This window comes from Sarcophilus harrisii, chromosome 2 (genome assembly GCF_902635505.1).
Source record: "Sarcophilus harrisii chromosome 2, mSarHar1.11, whole genome shotgun sequence".
Classification (NCBI taxonomy): Eukaryota; Metazoa; Chordata; class Mammalia; order Dasyuromorphia; family Dasyuridae; genus Sarcophilus; species Sarcophilus harrisii.
Window position 1 is genome coordinate 529,905,041 of NC_045427.1, and position 10,346 is coordinate 529,915,386.

The window sequence follows — 10,346 nt, forward strand, 5'->3', positions numbered from 1 at the left end:
TTTTTCTCTTTTCTTCTGATTTTTCTCTTCCAACATGATTAAAAAAGAAATGTATATTAAAAAACTTAATATACATACATAACCAGAAAATATAACAATAAAGGAGGAAAAGTAAAGGACAAATTTTGAGAATCTATACTTTTCTAATGATTTAGCTTTGGTGACAAATATTTGCCCTGTGTTTATGAAACTAGCACCACCCTGGAAAGCAATTTTCTTTGTATTATAATGAAAATGTATATATTTATTTACATCCCTTAAGAATTACCTAATCAGAGTGAGTGAGGGTATTACAATGAATATTGCTAAAAATGTAGAAGACGAGACTAGAATACACATTCCTTGTATCACTTCAGTTGTCAGAGTTTTGTTAATTTTTAGGCAAGCAGTGAAAATGACAGAGTCCAAGAATAATAAAAATTCTGAGTGGAATAGATTCATTTTGTTCATTGTTGAGAACTAGGCTTGCACCCCCTATTAATCTTCTTATGTTTGGTTCAAAGCCTCAAACAACTGATGAGCTGCATAACTTTAGGCAAATTACTTATAAGATCTGTTTGATTGTAAGATGGAGATGATGATGATGATAATAATACTTCCCTCAAGGAGTATTATGAAGGTAAAACGAAATATTTGTAAAAATGCTTTGCAAACCTTAAAGCACTACATAAATGCTAGTTATTATGAGTTTGCTCCTTGCACTTACTTAAACAATATCAATGATTCAGCCCCTCTGAAGTATCATAAATTTCCTATGTTTCATACTCATCCATTATTCCTACCACAAAAGATGGATAGGGTCAACTTAGTTGCTGCTTTGAGAATCTGAGGAAACCCATGCTTTTGTGGTACAAAAACATGAAAAATGGGTAATTTCTATAACCTCTTTATGATCCTGGCACATAAATACTGGATTTGCCTATTGTCTAATCATGAACAAGGTCAAGAATCTGTTGATGAAAGCATGGGAGAGCCTGTGTGTTGAAGAACATATTTCTCAGATACGGTGACAGGGTTCTCAAAACATAGGGCCTTTATTTTCTCCTAGTTTTCTCTTTCTTTCTTTGCTTTTGAATGCACGTTAATGTTTTCTGTGAGAACCAGATTTTCTTCAGTCAATGTTGTTCTTGGGTTTTATGGTACCTCTGAAATCTATCTGGACCTAGCATAAATCTTCTGAGGATTATTGATGCTGGTAGAAAATATACTTTTCTGGATTGCTATATAAACCATGGTCAAGCTGTTAGAGAAATATTTCTTGGATTTGCATAATATATTCCTGTTCACACCAGGGAAGAATTGAGACATTATCTAAGTGTGCACGCTATGACACACTGATCAAGAAAATTTGTCAAAACCTCATTAAACAAATGCTAGAAATGTCATAGATGCAACTTAAAGGGCATAACTAGGAATTCCTGATGTTTAAACCATATTTTAAAATGATCTATTTATCCCTTGGTCTACGTCTAAGGAAGTTATATTCCAGTCATAATTCATGCTAAGTATAGATCTGTGTTCTCTGAAATCCAGCCGAAATATCTATGATCAATGAAGGAAGGAAATAAGTATTTATTTAACACTTATGTGTCAGGAACTTTGCTAAGCTATTTTGATTATCTCATTTGAGCTGTGGAATAACTCTGAACTGCAGGTGCTATCACAATTTTTTACATTTTACATTTTACAATTGAAGATACTAAGGCAGAGATTAAGTGATTTGCCCAAGTTCACACACCTTGTGAATGTCTGGGGCTGGATTTGAACACTGTTCTTCCCAGCAGGTCCACCAGAGTGCTATCCACTGTGTCCCCTGACATCACTGCAGTAGAAGCGATTGGCAGTTCTGGATAGCAATCTCATAAGAAGGCATCATGGCACAGTAAAAAGAGAAATAGCCTAGAGCCAAAGGACCTGGGTTTGGTCTTAGTCAAGTCATTTAAATTTTCTTGATCTGTCTCCTGGTCTGTAAAATGAAGAGGGTTGGATTAAAAGGACCACTTCCAAGGCGTGACTTTGTCTATCATAGTTCTGATATATTGTAGTTTGGTATAAGAAATTAAATGGGTATTTTGTGGGACTTTTAAGGAAGCTACAAAGGACACTCAACAGCCAGTAGATGACACAGAGCCTATGATCAAATACTTAACTGAAATTTGGCTATAATGTAGTGTAGATACCTCATTAAAGAAAAAGAAAAATTCAGACTTCTCCAAATTTTCCAGATTGTGGGGGCACTGCACTCCAATCCTAGTGAAGTGGAAGGGTTGACTGTAATTTCCTCCCAGTTCCAGATCTATAATTTGATAGGATATATACCTTTCTCTCTTAAGAATCTAAAGAAAAGATGATCCTCCTGATAACTAGAAGACTAAAATGAAGTCTTATTTAATATTTGCTCAGATGTATTTTCATGTGTCTTTTTCTCATTTAAAGCATAAATTCATTTGTATGGGAACTATGTACTGGGTTGGTCTATGGGACCATGGTAATGATCAAAAATGGAGGTAAGTGGTCAGTTCATTCCTAAATAAAGGCTCCTGTAACTCCCGGTTCTCAGTCAGAATCCCTTCCAGCTTCCTCCCATGGAAGGCAGTCATAGCTGAAATGAAAGCCTTGGTTAGAGCTCAATCCTGCCCAGGCAGTTCCTGCTTGGGAAACTTAGGCATCTTAGCTCTACTCAAAACTAGAGTTATATGATCTAAGCTATAGGAGCTGAAATACCTCCACCAGTCTGCCTCATGTGATGTTCTGCCTGCTATGTCATGGGGCTATCCCTCTACCACACCAGCCTCCTTCTCAAAGGTTTTCCATGTTTAGGTGTAACTACTTTTTTTATGCTTGGCATTTCCTTATCTATAATAAGAATAATAACTATATATATATATATATATATTTATATATTGCTATATATAGTACCAGATATTGTGCTAAGTGCTTTGTGATTATTATTTCATTTGATCCTCATAACGACTCTGAGAAAGAGGGGCTATAAGTATCTTTGTTTTACAGATAAGGAAACTGAGGCAAACAGTGATTTGCTCAGGATCAGCTATTAAGTGGTTGAATTTGAATTTAGGTCTTTTTGACTCCAGACCTTGAGCTCTATCCACTGTGCTTCTTAGGTGCATAGTACTGTAAAAATGCCAAATCTTGTCATTCTGACCATCACAACATTTTTTATATACTTCCCTTTTTCTCTACTCACAAAAGTCCTTCATCTTCTTGCCCAGCCTACTGCAATTACATCTTAATTGGTCCCTCTGCTTTTCCCCACACCAATCCATTTTCCATTTAGCTGCCAACTTGATTTTTCTAAAACATGTTTAATCATATCATTTCCTACTCTTAGTTCACTGAGCTCCATTTATACCCTATTATCATCCAGCATAAATATAAACTCATCTATTGGCATTTAAAGCTATCCTTCATCTATCTTACTATTTTTTTAGTCTTCTAATATTTTACTCCCTTTCTACACATGCTTCTCCAGAGGCAGCTAAGTAATGTGGTAGATAGAGGACTGGACGCAGATTCAGGAAGAGACCTGAGCTCAAGTCTGGCTTTAGTCATTTAGGAGCTGCATGACCTTGGGCAAGACATTTATAATCCGCATCTGCTTCAGTGCTTTACTTGCTATTCCTTGAAAATAACACTCCATATTTCATCTTGGTATCTTTACCTTGTTATTGCCTATACTTAGAGTTCCAGGTAACACTTGAAAATATCCAGGAGAACTAAGAGACAAATATGTGAGCATTGAGGTTTCCTAGAATCCCACCTTCTCCATGAGATCTCTCCCCTACATGCAGTGCACCTTTCTCTAAGATTATCTTCCACCTACTCTATCCATCCATCATCTCCATATATCTTGTGTGTATGTGACTATGGATCAGACGAGCCAGGTAGCTGACGCAACAAGGGAAACAAATGGAGGGAGGCTGTGCTAGACAAGTCGGGCTACCTCTCCCACTCCAAACTTCCCATTCCTTCAGGCCCTGTTGGAAATAGTCCAGGGCTCTGAATTCCAAGCCCCTCCAAACCACCGACCCTGCTTCCATCTGAGCCCACTGCCATAATCCCAGGAAGCAGCCATGTGGAGATGGGGCGGTCAGCCTTAGAAAAGTCACTAACAAATGATTTAACATTAGACCTGTGTATTATGATTTTATCTAAATGGTTTTTACCAAAGATGCATTACACACTATTTTCATTACCTCCTAAGGATTTTGAGACTTTCCCAGATGACTTGTACCTGAAACCTTCTCTCTGCATGGCAGTACAGTGGATGCTGCTGGACTTGGAATTGGGAAGACTTATCTCTGTGAGTTCAAATATGGCTTTAGATACTTACTAGTTGTGTGACCCTGAACAAGTCACTTAACCCTGTTTGCCTCAATCTCCTCATCTGTAAAATGGCAAGTCATTGGAGAAAGAAATGGCAAATCACTCCAGTATCTCTGCCGGGAAAATATCTCTGCCACGAAAACCCCAAATGGGGTAGTAAAAATTGAAATGATCAAATATGACTGAAAATAACCAAGCAATAATCCTAAGAGCAGAGACTGTTGCTTATTTATTCCTATTCCTACTGCTTAGGACAATGCTTTGCATAAAGTTAATAATTTAATAAAAATAATTTTTTTCCATTGTTCCTTCATGCCTCCTCATATTAGAATGAAAACTCTATAAAGACAAGGATTTTTTTTTTTTTTTTTTTTTTTTTTTTTTTTTTGCTTTGGGGGGTGAGGGTAATTCCCACCATTTAGTGCAGTGTCTACACATACTAACAGCATAATGAATGTTGATTGACTTACTGAGTCATTGTGACTGACCTTGTGGGAGTCTAAAGACAAGGTGTATATAAAGCTCTTTGCCAATTTTAAAGGCACTCTATAAATGTCAACTATCATCATCAATCAATCACTATGGCTGTTATTAAAGGGGCACTCCCATTTCCTGATGTGACTGGAAGTGAGCCATGTGTTTCTCCTTGATTGAAAAGGTGCCAGAACTTTAAATTAAGTTTTCTTCCAAAAGGCCTTTATATCTGTGGCCAGACATCCTGGATCAGCAACCAGACCTCAGACTGTCAAATTTGAGGTCATTTTGGCCTATTTGGCAGTAAGGGAAATCTTCCTTGAAGTGAATTGTAAAGCAAAAAAAACAAAATAGTATATTGTTTTTGACAGGTAGTGGGCTTTTCTAGGCTTTCCACTGATGCACTGATGATGTGACATAGCTTCATTTGTGTCCTGAGTTTTATAGACTCTGGAGGGAGAGAAGACAGAAGGCAATATCCTTAGATGAAGATGGCAGAAGTTTGGAAGGTGAAGGGGAAAGATGTCCTTACCTTCTTTTATTCATCCCTCTACAACATTATTTGGATCAATATTGTATTCTTTGAAATTAATTATGAAAGAAAATGAGGAATTAACATCTTTCTAAATAATATATATTTTATTTTATTTTGCCTAAACAATGATTTGTCACTACAAATCAAATATTGTGATTCTGCCATCATAAGGGTGGATGTAACAAATTAAACTTATGGTAGAATTTGTTAACAGTAATGGAAATGTCATGAATGCATGAACTCATTTTTTGGCAAAAAAAAAAAAATTGGTCAAAATTAAATTTAAGTCAATGTGGAATTTAATAACTACATCAGAGTACCATCTAGTGGTCAAATATTCTCACTTTGTATTTAAGTAAATGATTACATTTCTTATTTGGAAGCCAAGTCAGAGAAAAACTTTGTTTTTGTGTTTAGCATGGCTGTGAATTTAGGATATGAATGTGAAAGACAATTTAAAAAAAAATTTTAAATGCATTTATAGTAAACATAAAGGGGAAAAACTTTAAACAAAAAAAAATCATCGCATCATATTCTCACTGTGCATCTTTTAACAATGTTTCTGAGTTCTTGGATATCCATTCTGTGCTGTCTCAAGAAACTAAGAGTTTGAACAAAGCTTCTTAAACTGTGAGTCATGACCCCATATGGGTTGTGTAACTGAATGTGGGAGCTGTCAAAAATTTGACAACAGTAAAAGGTATCAAATATTCTACCAAGATTTAATTCTTTATGTAAAAATAAATAAGTATATCTATCTCATTTGTATACAAATTTGCTTCATCTTTAATGAATAGTAAAATTATATATATGTACATATATATATACATCAATGAATTGCTTTAAAATAAATTGCTTTATGATTTATTATCAGTATCTGATTTGTATGACAATTTTACATATCTATATATCCTGGGTTGCATAAATATTTCTCCAGCAAAAAAGGGTCGTGAATGGAAAAAAATTTAAGAAGCCTTGGTTTAGAGTATTACATTAGTAAATTGGTTGAAATGAGTGCTTTTACTGCCAATTGCAAGAGATGGAAAATGTAAATCAATTAGGGTTGTTTTGCTCTGCCCCCCCTCCCACTTTAAGACCATACCAATCAGAGAATCTTAAGATGGGAAGAGACCTCAGGGCAATTATAGCCCAACTTAGACATGCTCAGGAATCCCTTGTATGATATCTCCAATTGGTCATGTGATCTCTAGTTAGTGGGGAACGCACTACTTTATGAGCAGCCCATTCCAATTTTGGACAGTTGTGACAGAAATTTGTTACTGTTTCATTAAGGAACTGTCTCTCCTAAATATCCATTGATTTTTCCAAGGATTGCTCTCTGCGATCAAGCAGAACAAATGTAATCTCTACCACAAGTCAGTCTGAAATGCTTGAATAGAGCTCTGATATCCTTCTCTGACAACCCTCCTTTCTCACTAAATCCTCCAAGACCCTATTATAGGCTAAGTATCCCCAGTTACTTCAACTGATCAAAGACAATTAATTTCTTAATTGTAGGTTCCCACCATACTTCTGGTGTAGATGAGGATTGCATTAGTGTTTCTGGCAATTATGTCACACTGTTGATTTACACTGAGTTGGATTCACAAAAAACTCCAGATTTCTTTCTTCCACGGAAATTATTTAGTCATGTCTTCTTAATCCTGTACCTATGAAGTTGATATTTGGAACCCATGGCTAGGATTTGGTGTGTATCCCTATTAAAAAAAATCATACTAGATTCATCTGGGAGAGGGAGACTGATCCAAGATGTCACAGTAAGAAGAATGGGAGGAGTGAGGTGGCCCTTTAATATGCTACAAAAAACCAAACAAACAGAAATACCATCCACCCCACAAGCTACACCCACACTCATACCCACACACATCCACACATAAATAAAAATGTCAATCTTAGTTTCAGCAGATCAACCAGATTTTCCAGGATCTTATCTCTGTTATTTAATATATTAACTATCCTTCCCAGTTTTGTGTCATTTGCAAATGTGATAAGTATTTCACTTATGACTTCATTCAAATTACTGATTAAAAATTTAAATAGCTCAAGGACAAGACTTTTATAGAGTACTAGATTTTCTCCTTGAAAATTGACAGACTCAATGGTTTATATGGTTCTGAACCCATCCAGCCTGCATCTCTCTACATGGTCCACAAAAAAACTGGGAGAGACCATCGTGGCTTTTTGAAAATTCTCACTAGTCTTGGGTATCCTCTATTTTACCAGTCTGTCGATACTGTCAAAAAAGAGTAAATGAGGTTTGCCTAGTATGACCTATGGATGATGAAGCATCTTTTTAAGATCTTTATAAAACCATCTAGAATTTCACCAGGGATAAAAGGCAAACTTAATGATCTATAATGTAACAGTAAAGTGAATGTCATGAATCCATCAAGAGTTACCTTTACTGGAGCAGGAAAGAAAATATCTTTCAAATCTAGTTCACACCTAAGTAATAGAGAGGATTGTACAAGATAACAGGGACAATTTTAATTATATAAAATTATACAATTGTTTTTGTACAAGCAAATCTTATGTAGCAAAGTTAGAAGAGAAACAGATCTCTGGAGTGGGATAGTGAAGGGAATCATTAATACCAATTTCATATCTAAGATATATAATTCAAATTTATAAAACTCAGAACATTCCCAGAAACATAAATGGTCAAAAGATATGAACAGGAACTTTTCAAAGGAAAAAAAAAATCTAAGCTATCAATAGCTATATGTATGATTTGAAAAATGCAAATGAAAGCAACTTTGAAGTTCCATCTCACACCTATTAGATTGGCAAAAGAAGATAACCAACAGAGGAAAATGAAACCAACAGTTCCAAATGTTAGAGGAACTATGGGAAAATGTACTATTAGTAAAGCTCTCAGTTGGTTCACCAAACATATTTATAGCAACTCTTTTTTGATAACAAAAATAGGAAACCAAGGGAATATTCTCCTATTGAGTAAAGGCTAAACATGTGATGTGATGTGATTTTATTTTGTCATAGGAAATGATAAGATTGATAGTTTCAGAGGAAAATTGGAAGATCACTATGAACTTATGCAGAGAGAAGTGAGCAAAAGTAGAAAAACATATAATGATAATATCAGAGAGAAAAACAACTTTGAAAAACTTCACTTTAGAACTCTTACCAGTGCAATAATAAACCATAAATGAAGATGAAACATGACACTTACATCCTAATAAAGGCAAGACTGCACTTAAAAATATACAAATTATCATATGTTTTTCAGACATGGACAAATTTCACATAAATTTTATAGGCTTTATTTTGTGTGTGTGTGTGTGTGTGTGTGTGTGTGTGTGTTTTGCTTGTTGGAGATGATGGGAAACACAGATTAATTTTTAAAAATAATAAAAAAGAGGCATCTTTACTTTCTTCCATTATGTGAAAATTGCTGCTCTCCTCCAGTTTTATGTTCCCTATGATCTTTTAAAAGTCATCTTGCTGACAGATTTCTCAGTAATCACATTTCCCCATTTGTTCAGCAGACTGAAACAGTTTTCTCATCATGGACACTTGGATTTACTAGGGTCAGTGAGATTCTCTTGCTGTCCCTTCACCTATGTTATTTCAATTGTGTGATAACCACTTTTGGTCTTTCTTTCCTAACCCCCAAACCTCCTCCTTCTAAGCAGAGAACACTAAAGCAAAATAAAAGTTGAATTTTTTCTGCCTTTTCTTTATCATTATTTTCATACAATCTACCCTTAACAGCAGTCCAAATCTTGTATGTTTCTTTTGCCCCCAGAGTACTATGTGTTTTTCTTAGAATTCGCCATCAATCTTGATTTATTCTGAGTCTGTAACTATTTTCACAGGTCTGTGCCACCTTATTTGTAATCATCTTCCACTGTCCGCCCTTTCTTTCATGGTTTATACATGTCTTTTCCACCTAGCATGGTTGATAGGCTCCTTGTCCATCTATCCAAATCACTCTCTTTGCATATTTCCACTCTTCCTTCCCAATTTTAATTGTTTCCATTTCTGTTTTTAGAATTTTGTTCATGAGAATTTTCTATCATTTCTGGCTGACTTCTGTAGAATTCAAGCTATGAGATCCTACATGGATCTCTGAATCATTGGCATGCTTAGAATGTGAGCTATGTGTGCCTGCATAGCCGGAGGTGCATTCCCAGAAATTTTGCCCTTAAGATAAAAGTATGGGTCTCAGTTCTCTTAGCACATCTGGCCTATATGCTATGCACTTCTGCACTCAGAAATCCACTCTCTTACTATCTAGCCCATCCTCAGCTTTCCTTTCCTTTTCTGTCATAAATTCTAAGTTAAGTAGTCACTTGTTTGTCCTAAGTAACGGACAACACTTTTAAATATTGGAATTATAAATGAAATCCCCATTTTAGGAGACTCCTTTCTAAGTGGAACCATTATTAAGAGTGATTTACTTTTGGCTTGCATGATTTGCTTTGAGGCATACCTCTATATGCTCTTAGGGTTTTCCTTCTTCCACCCCTCCCACAGCCATTGGTAACTATGTGGGCTTCCTTGCTTTCTTCCCTCTTGTTCTTGACTGGCTCTAAGAAAATAGTAGTTTGGCCACTCTAGGAGGGTCTAGGGCACTGCCAAGTCCTTTGAGTTTTAAGCAGTGGCTAGTAGTTCTCTGGCGAGTATTTTGTTATTTAATTACTTCGGTTTATGGCTAAGCATAGTGGGGTCTCTGATCCCAGTTTGTACCTGAGTCTACAGTCAGTCTCAAAACAAATATTAGTATGAGAACTTGGCAAACCATCAACCTTGAAGTAACTGGGTCTCCCAAGATTACTGACCATATGCCATTTTTAGGTTAATTATGAGAATTTATCCCTTGTAGGTTTCTCTCCAGATAATAGACTTCTGCATTTAAGGCCATAAAACATCTTGAATGTGTGACAAGGCTGAGCTGCCTGAAAGACCAAACATGAAGTCACACAAGATTATCCATGAGCTCAATCAT